This window comes from Chiloscyllium plagiosum, unplaced genomic scaffold (assembly GCF_037043375.1).
Source record: "Chiloscyllium plagiosum isolate Xiang-an unplaced genomic scaffold, Cpla_swu_hap1 HiC_scaffold_21, whole genome shotgun sequence".
Lineage (NCBI taxonomy): Eukaryota > Metazoa > Chordata > Chondrichthyes > Orectolobiformes > Hemiscylliidae > Chiloscyllium > Chiloscyllium plagiosum.
In genome coordinates, this window is record NW_028270159.1 from 43,390,765 (window position 1) to 43,409,141 (window position 18,377).

General features: G+C 40.6%; 1 non-coding gene across 1 annotated transcript; it reads left to right on the forward strand.

The window, feature by feature from the left end:
- Window positions 1-16,758: 16,758 nt before the first annotated feature.
- trnar-ucu (transfer RNA arginine (anticodon UCU)) lies at window positions 16,759-16,830 on the forward strand. Its single transcript has one exon. It is a non-coding gene; the product is annotated as a tRNA-Arg (tRNA).
- The last annotated feature ends 1,547 nt before the right edge of the window (window positions 16,831-18,377 follow it).

The window sequence follows — 18,377 nt, forward strand, 5'->3', positions numbered from 1 at the left end:
ATTATTCTAAATTGCAAGTTAGTATACTCAGGGAGCCAAGTTATATGGAGACTCAGGAAGTGCTGCCCTGTCATAGAATCATATATGACAGGAGTATTTTTTTGTTTGCAAACATGGACTGATTAAGTGCATCTTCTTTTTCTCAGCAGTATTCAAGTTCTGTATTGTGATGGGGTTACGGATAAATAAGTTGGTTTAATAATTAGAAAGGAGCATCAGATTATACATTTGACATTGAATTTCAATTGAACACCAAACAGCTTTCATGTACAAGAGTAGCTTTCATAATCGTGTGTTGTTTTAAATCACTTCACCACCATTTAAGTACTATTTGAAGGGTAGTATTGTCAATGCTGCCTATTGGATAACAGGACATCGATTTGTGTACAACAAGATAACACAATCAGCCCTAAGTTCAGTGATCAGGTAAGTTATTTTTCAGTGGTGTCGGTCAAAGGACAAATATCAGTCTGGATTCCTGGATAACTTCCTTAAACGTTGTTAAAAAGAGATGTGAAATCAAAGTTCTTTATTTTGCATTCATCAGGATTGATGCGCAAGAAACTAAACATAGAAAGGAAATACCAAGTTACACAGTTGAGAAAATGGCATATATTGGTTAAATCATGTTTGGCATGTAGCTACAGTAGAAATTATTAATTATCACTTTGTAATTTTAGCTGTTTAAATTCAGACCAGGCCAATAGATCTTGATTGGTCTGTGCCATGCAGCAAGATATTGCAGTCCCTATAACCCTTTCCTCAATGTCAAAAATGCATGTTCAAATTTCTTTTGCCTCGAGGGAGCATGTGTTCTTTGTGTAAATACATGTAGCTTCCAGCATGCATAAATGAACCACATTGTAACCTCCAATGATAATTTTAAATTGGATTTTCTCTCACAACTGCACTGAAGTGTCAACCGAGATGGTCTATTCCAGCTTTTGGAATGGGCCATCAACAGATGAACGGACTTCAAAATCTTTATGGGAAAACAAAAGATTCATTGTAAGAATAGAGATAGTTCAGCAACATGTCCTATAAGCAATAGAATGAATAGACCATCAATGTCGTTGCAGTACATTATCTTGCTCACTTAACAGTGAGAGGCCTAGCTGAGTTAATTGTACGTATTAAGATGGATTGAGGATCATTATTAAAAAATAAGGTAACAATGAAACTTTATGGTTTTAGGACAAAGGTGTGTGTCTGTAATGAAACTGCTGCTGGAATCTAAAGCAATGAAAATATCAAATGTAAGGCACTGCAACTGTGTTACATAAGGCGTACAATGAGATTTCAAGACTACATTGCGAACATGTGATCCTGACAAAGCTTCTAAGCTTCAACCTGAACCCGACAATTCATGCTGAGCCTTTAAAAATCTTTTGCATGATCCATTATGTGAACCCAGTTTCTAAGTGTTATGTTAAAGTTATAAGCCACACATAGAAACGTGCTGTATCTCAAGATGAGTATCTGCTGAGGGAATATAGCAAAGGGAGTCTAGCTTAATGACAAGTTATTTATTCATTGACTGTGCTAGGAAATGAAAACTCAAAAATAAAAGATAACAGTAAGTCTAAGGGGCAATATATCCCATATCAGTGTATTACAGCAGGCACAATTTTGGCTGTCCCAAGAGTTGTTGTAACTTCAAAGCAGCAACATAGCATTGAAACTTGGTAATTGAAGAGAGTTTAAATAAAAAATGACACCGATTCAATTTTTCAAAGAAAGACAAATGAAATCCAATACCCAGAGGTTAGATGTTGTCACTCAGGGTCAGTCGAGCTGCAAGAATGAAATGAATATTTTACACTGACGTAAATAAATCTGAACAAAACTGAAGACGAAAGTTGTGCTGATGTAACTGTGACTGGCAGTCACTGAACAATTGATAGGTGACTTGCTAATATCTAGTGGTTAGTCTATGTCATCCAATGTATAATGTAGTTCCGGGACACTAATTACCAATGAATAAATAGGACAACTTATACATTTATTACAAAGCAATGCAGAAGTGTTGATTATATTTTCTATCTCAGATTTCCTGGTAATGCGTGGGAACTTAATGGCCTTATTATTAAAGGAGTGTTAGGAAGGAAGTCATTTATACAACACATTTCATAATCCTTAATGCATTCTGAAATGCTTAACAGTCAACAGATGATCTTTGATTTGTATTCACAGCTGTATTTGAGCACAGTAAGGTCCCAGTAGCTGAAGTTAGATATGTGAACATATACGACCTGCTACAGCTGTTTGTAAGGAGTTTTGACCAAAAAGCTGTGGGAAATCCACTACTCTTCTTCAAATTTTGGTATGGGACATCTTACATGCATCTGAGAAAGCAAATGGAAGTCTCAGGATAATATTTCAATAAAAACTGACACATCGAGTAGTGCAACACTCCCTTAGTTCAGCACTGCAGTGTTGGGTTAAATTAAGTGCTCAGGTTTCTGAGGTAGGTCTCAAATTAAACATTTTCTGACTTAGCAGTCAGAATATTGCAACTGAAACAAAAAACATTTCAATTGCTTTACTGTTTAACAAGTTGCATTTCATAACCTTCTAGACAGAAGATAATTATAAGATTTGATAAATAAAATGGAGTTAAGATGTAGGAACTGCAGGGTTAGGGGAACAGTGTGACTCTCTTTTTTGTTCATGAAATGTGGCCATCACCAGCACGGTCAGCATTATTGTCTGTCCCATAATGCCCTTGAACTCAGTGCCTTGCTAGGACCAACTGAACATTGTCAGCCACATTACTGTAGGTCTGAATCACATAAAAGCCAGCAGATTTCCATCCCTAAATGACTTTGCTGAACCATAGAGTCATACAGCACAGAAACAGACCCTTTGGTCCAACCAGTCCACACTGACCATTAATCCAAACTGAACTAGTCCCAACTACCTGCACTTGGCCCATTCCCTTCCAAACATTTCTTATTCATGTACTTATCTAAATGTCTTTTAAATATTGTAACTATATCCCCATCCATCACTTCCTCCTGAAGTTTGTTCCACACGCGAACTATTTGCTGTAAGAAAAAATGCTCCTCATTGTCTTTTTTAAATCTTTCTCCTCTCACCTTAAAGTCCCTAGTCTTGAATCCCCCACTCTAGGGAAAAGACACTTGCCATTCACCTTATGTGTACCCCTCATCATTTTATAAACCTCTATAAAGTCAATCCTCAACCTCCAAACCTCCAGTTAAAAAAAAAGTCCCAGCCTATCCTGCCTTTCCTTATAACTCAAACCCTTTCCTTATAACTCAAACCCTTCATTCCCGGCATCATTCTGGTAAGTCTTTTTTCAATCCTCTCCAGCTTAATACTATACTTCGTATGATAGGATGACCAGAAGCGAATGCAATATTCCAGAAGAGGCCTCATCAATGTCCTGTAGAACCTCAACATAACATCCTAACTCCGATGCTCAAACATCTGAGCAATGAAGGCAAGCATGCTAAATGCCTTCTTAACCACCCTGTCTATATGATATGCAAACTTCAAAGAATTATGTACCTGAACTTTAAGTCTTTGCTCTACAACACTACACAAGGGCCTACTTTCAATTATATAAGTCCTGCCCTTGTTTGTATCTCCAATATGCAATATCCCACATTTATCGAATTATCCACCCGTTACTCTTCAGACTATTAATTCAATTGATATATCACCAATTTTAATGTCAAGCACAAATGTACTAACCATTATTCTCCCTTGTTCTCATCCAAATCATTTATATAAATGATAAACAGAAGTGGACCTAGCACTGAACCCTGCGGAGCACCACTGATCACAAGTCCCCAGTCCAAAAAACAACCCTCCACCACCACCACCCTCTGTCTCCTGCCATTAAGCCAATTTTGTATCCAACCTGTTGGACTTTTACAAAAAAAGAAAATCAATGGCAGTTTCATACTTACCATTATTGAGACGATGGACTGAATCTTACCAGAAGCCATTGAGTTCCAAAGAGGTGTTTTTTTTTATCCTAGAGACCTTGAGCATTTTCCCATGCTAGCATCCCAAATTTGCCGTATTGATGAGAAAAACATCCCTGCAAGGCACTCCTCCCATCTGATGCCAGTCTGATTCTCCAACGCACTGTAGTCAGAAGTGCTCAATAGTGACAGAATATTCCTGGATCCTTGGCACTAATGCCATCTTTTAAAGGCTGTCATGCATCCAGTCTAGTCTGGCAGTCTGGAGCTGCCGAGCACAGTTGGGGACATTGGCCCTGGGATGTAGCAGACAAGTAGAAATTAATGGCTTTGCAAAGAGGAACCTAGAGGTCCTGATGGGCACTATGGTGCACAGGAAGGCCATGTTCTACCTAGATTGACAGAGGATGCCATAACACCAGACCCTGCCAGACTGGTGCAAAGGTTGCCACATGGGTCAGTAAAGTATCTTGATGGCCATCAAGTGTTGCAGGAAGGTCAATAACATTTACTGCTCTGCCAGAAAAAGTACCACCATCTTCTCTCCGCTACCTCATGCTCACTCTATCTCTGCTATTGTACCTATCTCCCACCAAGTCTCATGCTCTCCCATTGTCACCATTTTCCCTCACTCACTTCCTCTGACCCTGAAACCCCCTACCCCTGCCTGGCTTCTGCACTGCCTATTCATTTGCCCAAGAGAACCTTGAAACTTCTGCAAACTGCACTGATACTAAATGCAGTGCCACTCTTTTTTGTCTCATTCAGTCCTTTCCTTTGTCCTATTCCAGGAGACAACCCTTATTTTCAGAGTTCTGTCATTGCCCTGACTTAATTTGAGGATATTGGTTTCAAATCAAAGTTTCTTTTCTTCAAATTAAGTTTCTAATTCTACATGTCCGATATATGTCAAACCTATTTCCTGTAATGCTTTGCATAATTTTCCTTATTGATAACAAAAACATTATTATTTGATTGCATCATTCTATGCAATAAGAACAATGCCATTGACCAATGACTAGTAACATAAGATCATGCACATAATCTACATTTACTCTTAACTAGGTTTCTTCTTCCCTAAACAAGTTTCCTGGCACGTATGTTTCCATTGTACTTATCCATCATAATTGCCTTGAACATTACCTCGCGAATTAATTTTACTTATTTCTGATCCAATCCAACTATCGTGTCAAAAATACGTTGTAGGAATATATCTGACATCTCCCAGCTACACCTATAAGACAGGTGGTCCAGGAACTTCCTAACAAGTAGCTAAAGTCGAACCTGCTCTTCAAAAATGTCCCCCCCCACCCCATCACTTATTATCCTACCACTCAGACATTTTCCGCCAAGCCATGAGACTTCCCATTATAACACGATCCCTCACTTGGCAAGATTAACATGGAGAACAAAAATGTAAAGTGCATCAGGGATTGTTTCTTAGTGTAATGCTGCACAAACCTAGAAGGTATTTTCGATCTAGTACTGTGTAACGGGGTATGCTTAATCTAAAACCTCATAGTTAAGAATTCCCTATGGGGCAGCAGTCACATTGGTAATATTGCTCCTTGAAGGAAGAAAATGTAATGTGAATTTCAATGATTTTCCCGCATTTCAGTATTTTAGACCTTGCACTGGGTTTACAATTCAGTAGGGAAGTCGAAAATTTGTGCCAGTTACCTAACAATTGATCAAAAGCAAAGTATACTCTGAGGCCAGAAATAAAGAGAAAATGCAACAAAAAGACTCAACAGATCTGAGGACGCCTATGTAGAGAGAATGCAGTATATTTTTTCAAGTTAATTTTAGATTAGATTAGATTCCCTACAGCGTGGAAACAGGCCCTTCAGCCCAACAAGTCCACACCGACCCTCCGAAGAGTAACCCGCCCAGACCCATTTCCCTCTGACTAATGCAGCTAACACGATGGGCAATTTAGCACAGCCAATTCACTTAACCTGCACATCATTGGAGTGTGGGAGGAAACCGTGGCACCCAAAGGAAACCCAAGCAGACACAGGGAGAATGTGCAAACTCCACACAGACAGTCACCAAAGGTTGGAATTGAACCTGGGACCCTGGTGCTGTGAGGCAGCAGTGCTAACCACTGAGCCACCATACCGCCCCATTCTTTTTATCAGAACTGCAAAATGGAGATAAAATGATCTTTTGTTTCTTTACTTGCTCCATAGCATCTCCCACTCCTTGTCTTTGTTAGTGGTCAGTTAACCTAGTTGGCTGGGTTGTGATGCCAACAGCATGGGTTCAATTTCCACACTAATTATGATTACCATGAAGGTCTCTCTTTCTCAATCTTTCCCCCACATGAGGCATGGTGATCCTCAGGTTAAATCAACACCAGTCACCTCTCTCTAATGAAGCAGGAGCCCTATGATTCACTAGGTCTATGGTGACATTCCTTTCATTTAATTTCTCCTATTTCATACTCTATCATGACCTATTCCCCTTTAGTTCTTTTCCTGACTGTTACGACATGGCGGTGAACCCCTCTGCTACTTAAACCAAATACCCAGAAAAGCTCACCGCACTTCGTAATCTTTTGAAGTACGAGTGACAGAGAACTCCCAACTTCCACTATTTATTACTACAGCTAAACTTCCAATACTTAACTCTAATAGTGAACATTAATCAAAAAATATTTATAACTCTCAGCCTCCTTTCTCTTAAATCTACCTCCAAACAGTATATAAAAATATACTGTTCCAATAAACATCCTTATTATAATTATATCAACCTAATAGATGTAGGTTTGTTCACTGAGCTGGGAGGTTCATTTTCAGATGTTTCCTCACCATACTAGGTAACATCTTCATTGAGACTCCAGACGAAGCACTGCTGTGGTTTCCTGCTTTCTAATTATATGTCTGGGTTTCCTTGGGCTGATGATGTCATTTCTTGTGATGACATCATTTCCTATGTGTTGTTTTCCTGTAGACACTGGTTTGAAGTTCCCCATTGGCTGTTCGCTCTGCTGTGACATTGAGGAACAGCAGTTTGTTGTTGTTTTCCTCCTGTTTAGTGAATTTTAAGCCAGTAAGGGTATTATTGATAGTCTTGAAGGTTTCCTCTAATTTGTTTTGTTTCGTGAAGACAAACTTGGACAAACAGGAAATTACATCATCTGGACAAAGCATTTCCGATGATTCCTGCTTTCTATTTATATGTCTGGGTTTCCTTTTCTATGGTGATATCATTTCCTGTTCTTTTTCTCAGGAGGTGGTAAATCAAGTCCAAATCAATGTGTTTATTGATATAGTTCCAGTTGGAATACCATACTTCTAGGAATTTTCATTGTGTCTCTGTTTGGCTTGTCCTAGGATAGCTGTGTTGCCCCAGTCAAAGTGGTGTCCTTCCTTATCTGTATGTAAGGATACTAGTGAGTGAGGGTCATGTTGTTTTGTGGCTAGTTGATGTTCATGTATCCTGGTGGCTAATTTTCTGCCTGTTTGTCAAATGTAGTGTTTGTTATAGTTCTTGCAAGGTATTTTTAAAATGAAATTAGTTTTGCTTGTTCTGTATAGGTTCTTTCAAGTTCATTAGCTGCTGTTTTAGTGTCTTGTGTGTTTGTGGGCTACCATGATGCCATAGGATCTGAGTAGTCTGGCAGTCATTTCTGAGATGCCTTTGATGTGGGGGAGAATGGCTGGGGTTTCTGGACGTGTTTTCTCTGCTTGTTTGGGTTTGTTGCTGAGAAATCGGTGGACTATATTTATTGGGTACCCATTCTTTTTGGATACACTGTATAGGTGATTTTCCTCTGCTCTGTGTAGTTTCTCTGTGCTGCAGTGTGTAGTGGCTCATTGAAATAATGTTCTGATGCAGCTTCGTTTGTGCATGTTGGGATGATTGCTTCTGTAGTTCAGCACTTGGTCCGTATGTGTTGTTTTCCTGTAGACACTGGTTTGAAGTTCCCCATTGGCTGTTCGCTCTGCTGTGACATTGAGGAACAGCAGTTTGTTGTTGCTTTCCTCCTGTTTAGTAAATTTTAAGCCAGTAAGGGTATTGTTGATGGTCTTAAAGGTTTCCTCTAATATGTTTTGTTTCGTGATGACAAACTTGGACTCCATTTACCACCGCCTGAGAAAAAGAACAGGAAATGATATCACCATAGAAAAGGAAACCCAGACATATAAATAGAAAGCAGGAATCATCAGCAATACTTTGTCCAGAGGCTCACTGGAGATGTTACCTAGTATGGTGATGAAATGTCTGAAAATGAACCTTCCAGCTCAGCGAACAAACCTACATCTTGAACTTCAACCTGAGCTACAAGTCTTCTAAAAACTTACTAATATCAACCTAATCTTCAAAATCCTACAGTAGCTGTCATCTCCGGTATCTGTCTTCCTCTAGCTGTAGATCTCCCAGGGTAGTTTTCGGTCTTTTGTTGCAAAGATATTTCATGTGGAAAGGTACCTTTGATATAAAGTGTTTTGCTAGTAGTCACCCTGATGATGGCAACTGGTCACTCTCTCTGGCTAACTCTCAAAATGCCAGCTTCCTTATACTCCAAGCATAGGGTCGTCTCCTTGGTTCAATGTTGTCAAAACATTAAGTTCATATTCAATTAGAATTAGCATCTTGGGGCATAGTTTAAGCTGGTTGGTTAAATTTGAACCGTTGTGAAAACATAGCAACCAAAACTCAGGTATTTGTTGTATATTTTCAATTTTCCAGTATACTCTGAGACGGCTATTCAGTCACATGAAAGGTGCTTGTAAGCTCTTAGTGCAAAAGCAGTATTCATGGTCTCTTAAAGGTACAGTACACACCTTCAATTTCATAACATTTCTCACCATCCTTGACTTGGCACTTATGCATAACCTGTTAGATCTCAAACCTAGTGAATTTGCAATCCTAGTGAAAGTTTATTGAGAGTCATTTGGTAGTACAGAATATACGTATTGTGGAAAAAAGACATGTTATCAAAGCTTTTCAGCAGTTTTAGAAGGTTTGTCAAAGATTTTCAAAACCAATCAATGTACTTCATGAGACAGGAGGATTTAATGCTGATTTTCCCCTAGAAATTATGTTCTTGTGAAATGTCCTGATGAGTGAAGTATGAAAAGCTTCAAGAAAAGGTGCTTTTTCAGCAATAATGAAACATTAAGTCTAGTTCCATCTCCACCAATGCTGCTAGAATGCTTCTTAAATTTTCTCTATTTATTACCTAACAATTGTGAGTGGCTCATTATGATGGAGAATGCACACAAACAAGTTCCAGTGCTTTAACTAAACAGTAATAGTGCAATGACATGGAACTCCATTTGTCATGCTGTTGAATTTTGTTCTGAGGGGATGACACCATATGATTAAAATCTTAAAGATATTTTCAAAACGTCAAGGATGAGGAGAAATATCTTCATCCAGAGATTGATGAACCTATTGAATTCACTATCACAGAAAGAGATCGAGGCCAAAATGTTGTATAATTCCAGGAAGGAGTTAGATATAGCACTTGGGGTTAAAGAGATCAAAGAATGCAGGTGTAAAGCAGGAACAGGTTGTTGAGTTGGATGGTCAGCCATGATCGTAATGGATTGTGGAGCAGACTTGAGGGGCTAAATGGCCTACTCTTGCTCCTATTTACTATTTTTTAAATGTGAAATCTCCAGGAGATGCACTAGGGGAGTTGATAACAATGGCAAGGTAACTCATTAATTTGTTTAATGCACCCAACTTATATTGCTGTATCAATGCATAACTGGAAATGCTTCTCATTAACACAAGAAAAGTGATGTGATTCTACCTTCAGTCTTGTATTTCCAAATCTTCCTTTAATACTAGTGGTGGCACATCCATGGCTAAACAATTAGCCATGGCTACATCCTTTATGGCTTAGATCTAACTATTTTCTACAGGATGGTAGGGACTGTGCCCTAATACTTGTCAGTGTTAATTAATCAAATATAAATAAATTAATTAAATCTTAAGAACATCCAAGTGCCATTGGCAAATACACAGAAACTTAACTGCATCAAAAAAAAGCTACACATTTATAATCCGCAAGATTTGTATGAGCTCCCCATCTCTAATTGAAAAGACATGCCTGAGGCCTTTTTGGCTTAGAGGCAACTTTCTTTTTGATTTTGAGTACAGACACATTCTTACTATCATTTCTGCTCTTGTCACTTACCCTTTTGTATGACAACACCTATCAACTTTTCTACTTCTGGCTCCTTTCCAAACATTGCTTGTTATTCAAGAGACAGATAGTGTGCACTAAACACACATACAAACTAAACTCAGTACAACCCTCCAACAGCAATAAAAGGGAATATGACAGGCCATGTGAAAACCAAAATATTCTGCAGTCTGTAGAGTATCTGACAGCATTAAGTGATTGGTGCAGAATTAAATATCAGAAATCACATCAAATTTTCTTCAAAGTTCATGAAGGAAAAGCAAAGGTCAAAAAAGTTTGGAATGAAATGCTATTTGTAAACAGCATAGAGAGTGACATTTTGATTGCCTCGTGCTTATTATGGTCGCTCTAGTTTTTCAGTATTTCCTTTGAAAAACAACAAGAGTGCTATGTTGCTTGCTGTGCAATGCTTGGATTAAAGTGAGATTACTGTTTTTACAGTTTATTCAGATTCATACTGCATTTGAGGTTATCTCAAAATTCTCTGCATTGCAGTGGCAGCAGGGTGCTGCATTTGAGGATGACTGCTCAAGAAAGCAGAAAACATGCACCTCCAAAGCTATAGTCAATTGTTGTATATTTATTTATCTGGGAGCAATGTGGAGATGACAATAGCTTCAAAGTACCATAGACCAGACCCCCTCATATTATATTAAGAAGATCATCTAAACCCTAATTGTTTCTTATTTTAAATGTAAGTACAAAGTACTGTGTCCCAGATGCAAATCAATTAGTCAAACTACTGGATTTAAAGTAAAACACACTTTATACATACATTCTAGTTAAAAATACAACAAAATAAAAAATAAAGGAAAGTATTGGCTTAGCTGTAATTCTATTGAAAAACTTAACAGAATAATAAATTAGTTAGCTATTAAACGGTAATTATTCCAATATAATAACATCCCATAAATGTACACCCTTAGTAAAAGGCAAATTCAGGAAACAACTGTCTCCATGCAATTCCAGCAGCCCAAGAGGAAAAATATCAAGATAATTCTGATAGAGTGTAGCAAGGAGAAATATACTACAGAAATAGACCCAGCAACCTAAGAAACTAAAGATCCTGGTTCTGTGGAACTTCCCCCACCCGTTCAAGTTACTTCTATTGTTCCACCTTAAAAAACAAGGTCTCACAAGCTGTTTACTTTATTGGCTTGCTGAATAGACAGGTCAAATCTCTGTCTTAAAACCTCTCTTCAAATGAAAGGACAAAATAACTTCGTAAAGCCATAGTATCGTCACATAAGTATGGAACAGGTTTATTTACAAGGCCTTTAAAAAATCCCCACTCTCATCAATGTCGGCATTCATCTGAGAGCTCAGCTCATAGCAGTATGGTCTGTGTCTGTTTGCTTTCAGTCCAGACTGAGGCTTAACTAAACAAGTGCAGTGAGCATATGTGATTTAGCAGACTCACATACTCAAACATAGAACAACTGAATACCATGTTATAAACTTAAAAAAAATCCCCAAGTACTTCCCTTCCTTTACAATTGCTGCGATATAAGTAGGCATCAATAAATGACACAAGAAGGTCTCCAGGAATAGACATGAAGGATATGTTTGTTGTGATGTTATTTGAGGAGATGCTCTGGATCAACTGAAAGAACTCTTGCTATTTTTTGGTCACAGCTAAGAGAAATGTCATCATTGGCTGAATAGAAACGTAGGGTCTTCATTTAATTTCTCATTCAAAGGACAATGGGGTGAATCTTCGCAGGAATCAGACAAGAGTCATTTTTTGGTGAGTATCTGGAGGGTTTATAGTTACAACTCGTTAGTTTTTGTGCTCTGTTTCACCTCAGTAACTGTGTACCCACTGCCCTATTGCATGCTGCTCCTTTTATGCTGGCCCTAGTCTTTCACTCACTGTATGCAGTGGGTGGGTGATGTCTGCAACTGCTGTGATATCCTGGGATCCCTGGTCACCAGCAACATTTTTAAACGACAATCAAGTGCTGGCAGTCTGGAGCTGCCCAACGTGATTTGAGACATTTGCCCCACACATAGAAAACAATGGGTAATTGGGATTCCTCTCTGTTTACAGGGACCTGGAGGATCTGATGAACAGAGTGGTGCACTAAAGGTCTTGCTCTACACTCCAGATTGGCAGCCTGGTCCACACTTACTGCCTAGGTCAGTGTGGTCCCACAGTCAGGAAAAATATCCAGCAATGATGTATAAAGATCAATGATCCCATCTCTGTTCTGTCAGGCTAACTGCCACCAGCTTCTGTCTGCTAACTCACACTCACTCCATCTCTGTTACTGTATCAGTTCCCACTAAGGCTCATGGTCTACACTTTCACTATTCCTATAACCGTCACTTGTTCACTCCAATCAAAATCCCTCATACTATTAACCCTGTAAAGCTTCCTGTGCCACCTACTCCCTCACCACTTTTCCCCTACTTGCACTTAGCTCTCGTCAGTGAGGTTTGGGAATAACTTCTGTGGAGATGCAGATACACACGTGCCTCAGCAACCAAATTTTAAGCATTGTTTGTTTCTGTGCTACTCTTTCAACAGGGAGAAAATTAGCACTGCAGATGCTGGAGATCAGAATCAAAGAGTGGTGCTGGAAAAGCACAGCCGGTCAGATGGCATCCGAGGAGCAGGCGAATTGATGTTTCGAGCATAGGCTCTTCATCAGGAATGAGGGTGTGACCCAAGGGAGCTGAAAGAAGGTAGCTGATGATTGGTAGATGAAGTTGGGGTGAAGATGATAGTGGTCAAGACTGTGGTGCTGGAAACGCACAGCAGGTCAGGCAGCATCCAAGGAGCAGGAGGATCAACGTTGCCCGAAATGTTGCTCAACTCTTCTGCTCCTCAGTTGCTGACTGACTTGCTGTGCTTTTCCAGCACCACACTCTTTACTCTGATCTCCAGCCTCTGCAGTCCTCACTTTCTCTAGGTGAAGGTGACAGGTCAGAAAGGAGGGTGGAGCAGATAGGTGGGAAGGAAGATGGACAGATAGGACAGATCAAGAGGGTGGTGTTGAGTTGGAAGGTTGGATTTGGGATAAGATGGGGGCTGGGGAAATGAGGAAACTGGTGAAATCCACATTGATCATATGTGGTTGGAGGGTCCCAAAGCAGAAGATGAGGTATTCTTCCTCCAGACGTTGGGTGGTAAGGGTTTGGTGGTCATCAGCCCAATTGCAAATGTATTGCTAACATGCCACAATCTCTCACTCATGTTCATGATGCAGTTTTTTTTGTCTTCTGTAACTACAAGTGGGTGTCCTGGGTCAAGTGGCTAGCAATGCAACACATCCTTTCTTCCAACTCTGAGGAAGAAAAAAATGCACAATTCAGAAGATACATTGGCAAAAGCTGCCTTCTACATTCCCTACCAGATCATGTACAGATACCTCAATGGAAACATCAACTGCATTAGAGTTGAGAGCACCTACAGCCAAGTACATCACCACCATGTCTCCATAGCTAGTCCAAGAAGGAAAGCAATTGAGTTTACAGGTACTCAGTGGAAGGCCATGCTGTACCTGAGGCAGGAGAGGCTGCCACAATGTTGGCAATTTGAGACTTCATTGACCTACACAAGCAGACTCAGGAGCAGCAGGCTGACTTGTGTATACATTGATCATCCTGGCATAAAGCAATTCCTCCAGCATCCAAGTATCTGTCTGTCTCCATGGACAGGTTGGCATTAACTATGGCAAGATAATTGCAGCATTCCATCACCCTAGCCATTGGTGCTCAGCAACAACAGAAAGGTAATAAGGGGATTGAAGGACTTTAACCTCACTCCAGGTCACCCTTTCTTAGCATCACTGAGCCCTCAAGACACAAACACTTCTGGGGTCACCCATCAAAGCCCCATAGCCAACAGCCTTGAAAGTAAGGCAGTATCCTCCCCCTTCAGCTGTGGAATTGGGACTCTATTGGGAAGTAGTCCCAGAAGTAGCCAAGAAGGAAGAAGAACATCTTGTAAAAAAAACTCACATTTGTAATTACATTTTCATTTTTCTTCATCAACTACAGGAATGAATATCTAAATATACTGACTTACAGTGTTGTTGTAGAGCCCAGTCACCCTTAGCATTCCAAGAGAGTCAATGATCGAAACAGCCTATTTCTGCTCCTGTGTCTTATGGTCTTACGGTGTTGTGGTGTGAAGTGAGCAGCTCTTGCACTATGTGGGGGCTATGGGAGCTCAAAGGGTGGCAGCAAGTGTCGACCTTTCCAGCCACTAGACATTACTTGTGTATCACAACCTTTTGTGGGATTGTTGCTGCGTGATGTGATCAAGAGTGCATGGGGCAAGGATTTGGTCTGCACTCAGGAGATGAATGATGGAGGTTCCCAAAGCAGTGAGCATTAGTGTTTCCAAGTCTGTACAATGCTCTTGATCTTTGAAAAGCTTCACATCACCCAAACTTGACACACTCTCCCTCACAGATTGAAACATCCACCCCACCATGCCTAATTTTGTGACAGCCATTTTCATTTCTATTGCCCACTGGCTATTTACTGAATAATGGGAGGAAACACCAGATGCTCCACAATCTATGACTCTAACCATCTTAACGTTTTACCATTGGTTAACACCAAAACGTACGCTTTCTCTTCTTGGTGGTCCTATCCATCAACCCATCTAAATATTCATCCACCCTCAATAACACCTGAGCTCTGGGAATATTGTGGAAAAAAGTTAAGAATATAGATGCTGGAGATCAGAGTGGAAGAGTATGGTGCTGGAAAAGCACAGCCGGTTAAGCAACATCTGAGGAGCAGAAGAGCAGGAATGAAGAAGCTGATGAAGAGCTTATGCTCGAAACGCCAACTCTCCTGCACCTTAGATGCTGCCTGACCAGCTGTGCTTTTCCAGCATTACCCTTTTCGACTCTGAGCATTGTGTGTTGGTTTGCCAGATCTATTAATGTACTGTTCCTCCATGGAGCCCAGGTGCTGCTGACTGACTGTTAATGATCTTCCTTCCTATATTTCCACTTGCCCTTCAATGCACTATCGCCTACCTGGCAGTTCTATATTGAATTGCCCTCTTTCACAATGGTCATCCTTTCTACATTCCTGCATGTTACCTCCAAGACCCATAATTAAGTTTCCCAGTTTTCCTCCTGCAACAGCAGCCTCTGCTAACCCCTGGACATTTTGTGACTGGAGCCACAGGACTGATTGTGGCTCAGTCCCTTGAGCAACTGAGAGGACAGCTCTGGATGATGACTGACTAGCACCCTGACTAATAACTGTACACCTCCGCAACTGTCTTCCCGTATTTTGCCAGACTAGTTGCTCGAGAATCGCAGAGCTCCCCGTGGCCCATTCTCTGGGCTGTAGAGGTATGAACCCCCGATACAAATCATCCTAACCCTGTCCAAGACACTTGACCAAACTGTCCTTGACTGATTGTGTTGGGACCGGCTGACTGAAAGCTGTCTCCTTTGACTTGACTGAGCACTACTCCCTTTGTACTTTGAGATGTGGTTGATGGGCCTGCAATGTGTTCGACATTGTCATCTGGCACAAGGGTGGCAGTGTGAGATTCACACAACACCGTGTTGTACAGAATCATGGCTGAAAATGTGTTGCTGGAAAAGCGCAGCAGGTCAGGCAGCATCCAGGGAACAGGAGAATCGACGTTTCGGGCATAAGCCCTTCTAATCATGTCCAACCCCTTGACAGATGAAGCTGCCAACTGGGACAAGCTGCCTGACTTTGTGTCTGTGCCAAATAACAAGGGATCATAGAAATACTGTGAGGTTGTAAGTTCTGGCTGAGGGGAGAAAGTGTAATGAAGCATGGTAAGGTAGGGAAAATTAACAGAATAACTGGGGAATCCTGAGATACATCCCTAGTTCAATCCATGAGCTGGGCACCCATACCTGCTTACAAAGTGTTCTGGTCATAGCATTGGAATCAGAATTGCACTCCAGAAGTACACTGTATGGAGATCACAAGCATGTGCATGTGACTGCTGCTCACGGGGTTAGCTCTGAGAATTGGTGCTAGGGTTCCAAGATGAAGGACCAGAGGTGTAAATGGAAAGCGCAAGTCACCAGTACCCACTCCGACATTCATATCAGGAATTGTCAGTCTGTAGTTTCTATTGGTGGGTGAAACTTTGGGAAAGTGCGTAGTAATGAGGCAAAATTAGATAGCAATAAGGTGATAACAAATAATGATTGGCTCAAATAGGCGATGGGAAAAATGGGGTTTTTGATCTTCATATCAAGAAGTCCAGACTGCAATTTTACTAACTTTTTTTACCATGCCCCCTGTAGTTCAGAGGCTGAGAAGATTCTGCCCAGTGTGTCAGTCCTCCATCAGTGGTGATTGGAGTGTCAGTTTATGTTCATGCTCAGTGCTGCTCTAAGGCTGAGACTAATATAGTTTTGCTTCAGAGCTGAGATTGTTGAGCTAAGTAACACTTCATATAGATGCCCACTGTAGACATTGTGTGTCAATAGTAAGAGTCTGAATGATTAAAGTAAAAGATGGGATGTACTTAATTGGATCCTGGATGGTGTTAAGTTTCTTGAATATCATTGAAACTACACTAATGTAGATGACTGATGAGTATTCCATGACACTCCTGACATGGTGGACAGTCTTTGGGGAGTCATGAGGTGAGTTATCCCTCACAGAATTAGGGTGATGGTGGTATAGTGGTAAGCATAGCTGCCTTCTAAGCAGTTAACCCAGGTTCAATTCCCGGCCATCACTGTATTGTGATTTTTAAACAGCACTGCTGCCTCACAGTGCCAGAGACCGGGTTCAATTCCCGCCTCAGGCAACTGACTGTGTGGAGTTTGCACATTCTCCCCGTGTCTGCGTGGGTTTCCTCCAGGTGCTCCGGTTTCCTCCCATAGTCCAAAAATGTGCAGGTCAGATGAATTGGCCATTTTAAATTGCCCGTAGTGTTAGGCGAAGGGGTAAATGTAGGGGAATGGGTCTGGGAGGATCGGTGTGGACTTATTGGGCCGAAGGGCCTCTTTCCACACTATAAGTAATCTAATCCTAGGCTTTAGTGATACAGGCATAAAATTACCAGCCTCTAACTTCCGTTGTCACTGCAATATTTATGTGCCTAGTTCAGTTACATTCCCAGTCAATAGTGAATCCTTAGGAGTTTGATGATGCAGTATTCAGTGACAATAATTCCATTGGATGTTAAAGGGAGATTCTTAGAGTGTCTCTTGTTGGAGATGATTATTGTCTGACTCTGTGTGAGACAGATATTACTGGTCACTTTTCTGCACAAGTCTAAAGGTTGGTTAGTTCATGCTGTATGAGGACATTATCTGCTTCAGTATCTGAAGAATTACAAATAAAAGTAAAGATCAGAAATTATTAGTCAAATCCCCATTTTCAATGTGTAGTTGAGGAGAAGGTCATTGATAAAACACATGAAAATAGGCTTAAGACACACCCCTGAGGAACTCATTCAGCAATCTCCTAGATTTGACATGACTGTATAACCATCTTCCCTTGTGTCAGGTATAACTCTCGTTTTATTTATGGTCATTTCCACTGCCTTCAATTTTATTGGAACTTCTTGATGCCACGCTTGTTTAAAAGCTTTCTCGATGTGAAGAAAAGTCATTTTCATCTCAGTGGTGAAATTGAGCTCTTTTGTTCCGGTTTGGACCAAGGCTGTGGTGAAGTCTATATATACCTTGCAGAATATAAAATGGGCATCACTAAGCAGATTACTGATGAGTAAATGTTACTTGGCAGCAAACTTGATGTCAGCTTGCACAACTTCACTCATGCAAACAGCAGGTGGCTGGATTAATTTCTCCTGCTCTAACAGATAGAAAAGACCTCAGCAATTATCCGCATTTTCAGGTGAACATCAGTGCTGTAGCTGTACTGGAACACATGTTATTGAGATCCATTGCTCTTGACATAGGTAATCTGCAAGACTCTTTGGAATCAATCAACTGGTTTAGGTTTGACATCACCCTTTTCAATTTTGATTTAGCCCCCTCCTCCTCTCCCTACCTCTCCCTCATCTTTGATGGTTTGCATTGGTGGACTCAGTGTATAAACTATTCAATCAGAAGCACAGTTGACCTATTGGTGGTGGTTAAAAAATGCCACATGGGATTTAGTGAGGGGAAAAATACGTATTCACTTGTGTGAGAGAGTACTTTTTAATTTAAAAGAAGAGAAAAAAGGCTGACATTTGAGGTCCTTTCTGAATCAACAGTAATGTCCCTACTTCTGAACAGGGAAGTGGGGTTTCAGATGGTGCCTGCTTCAGAGCT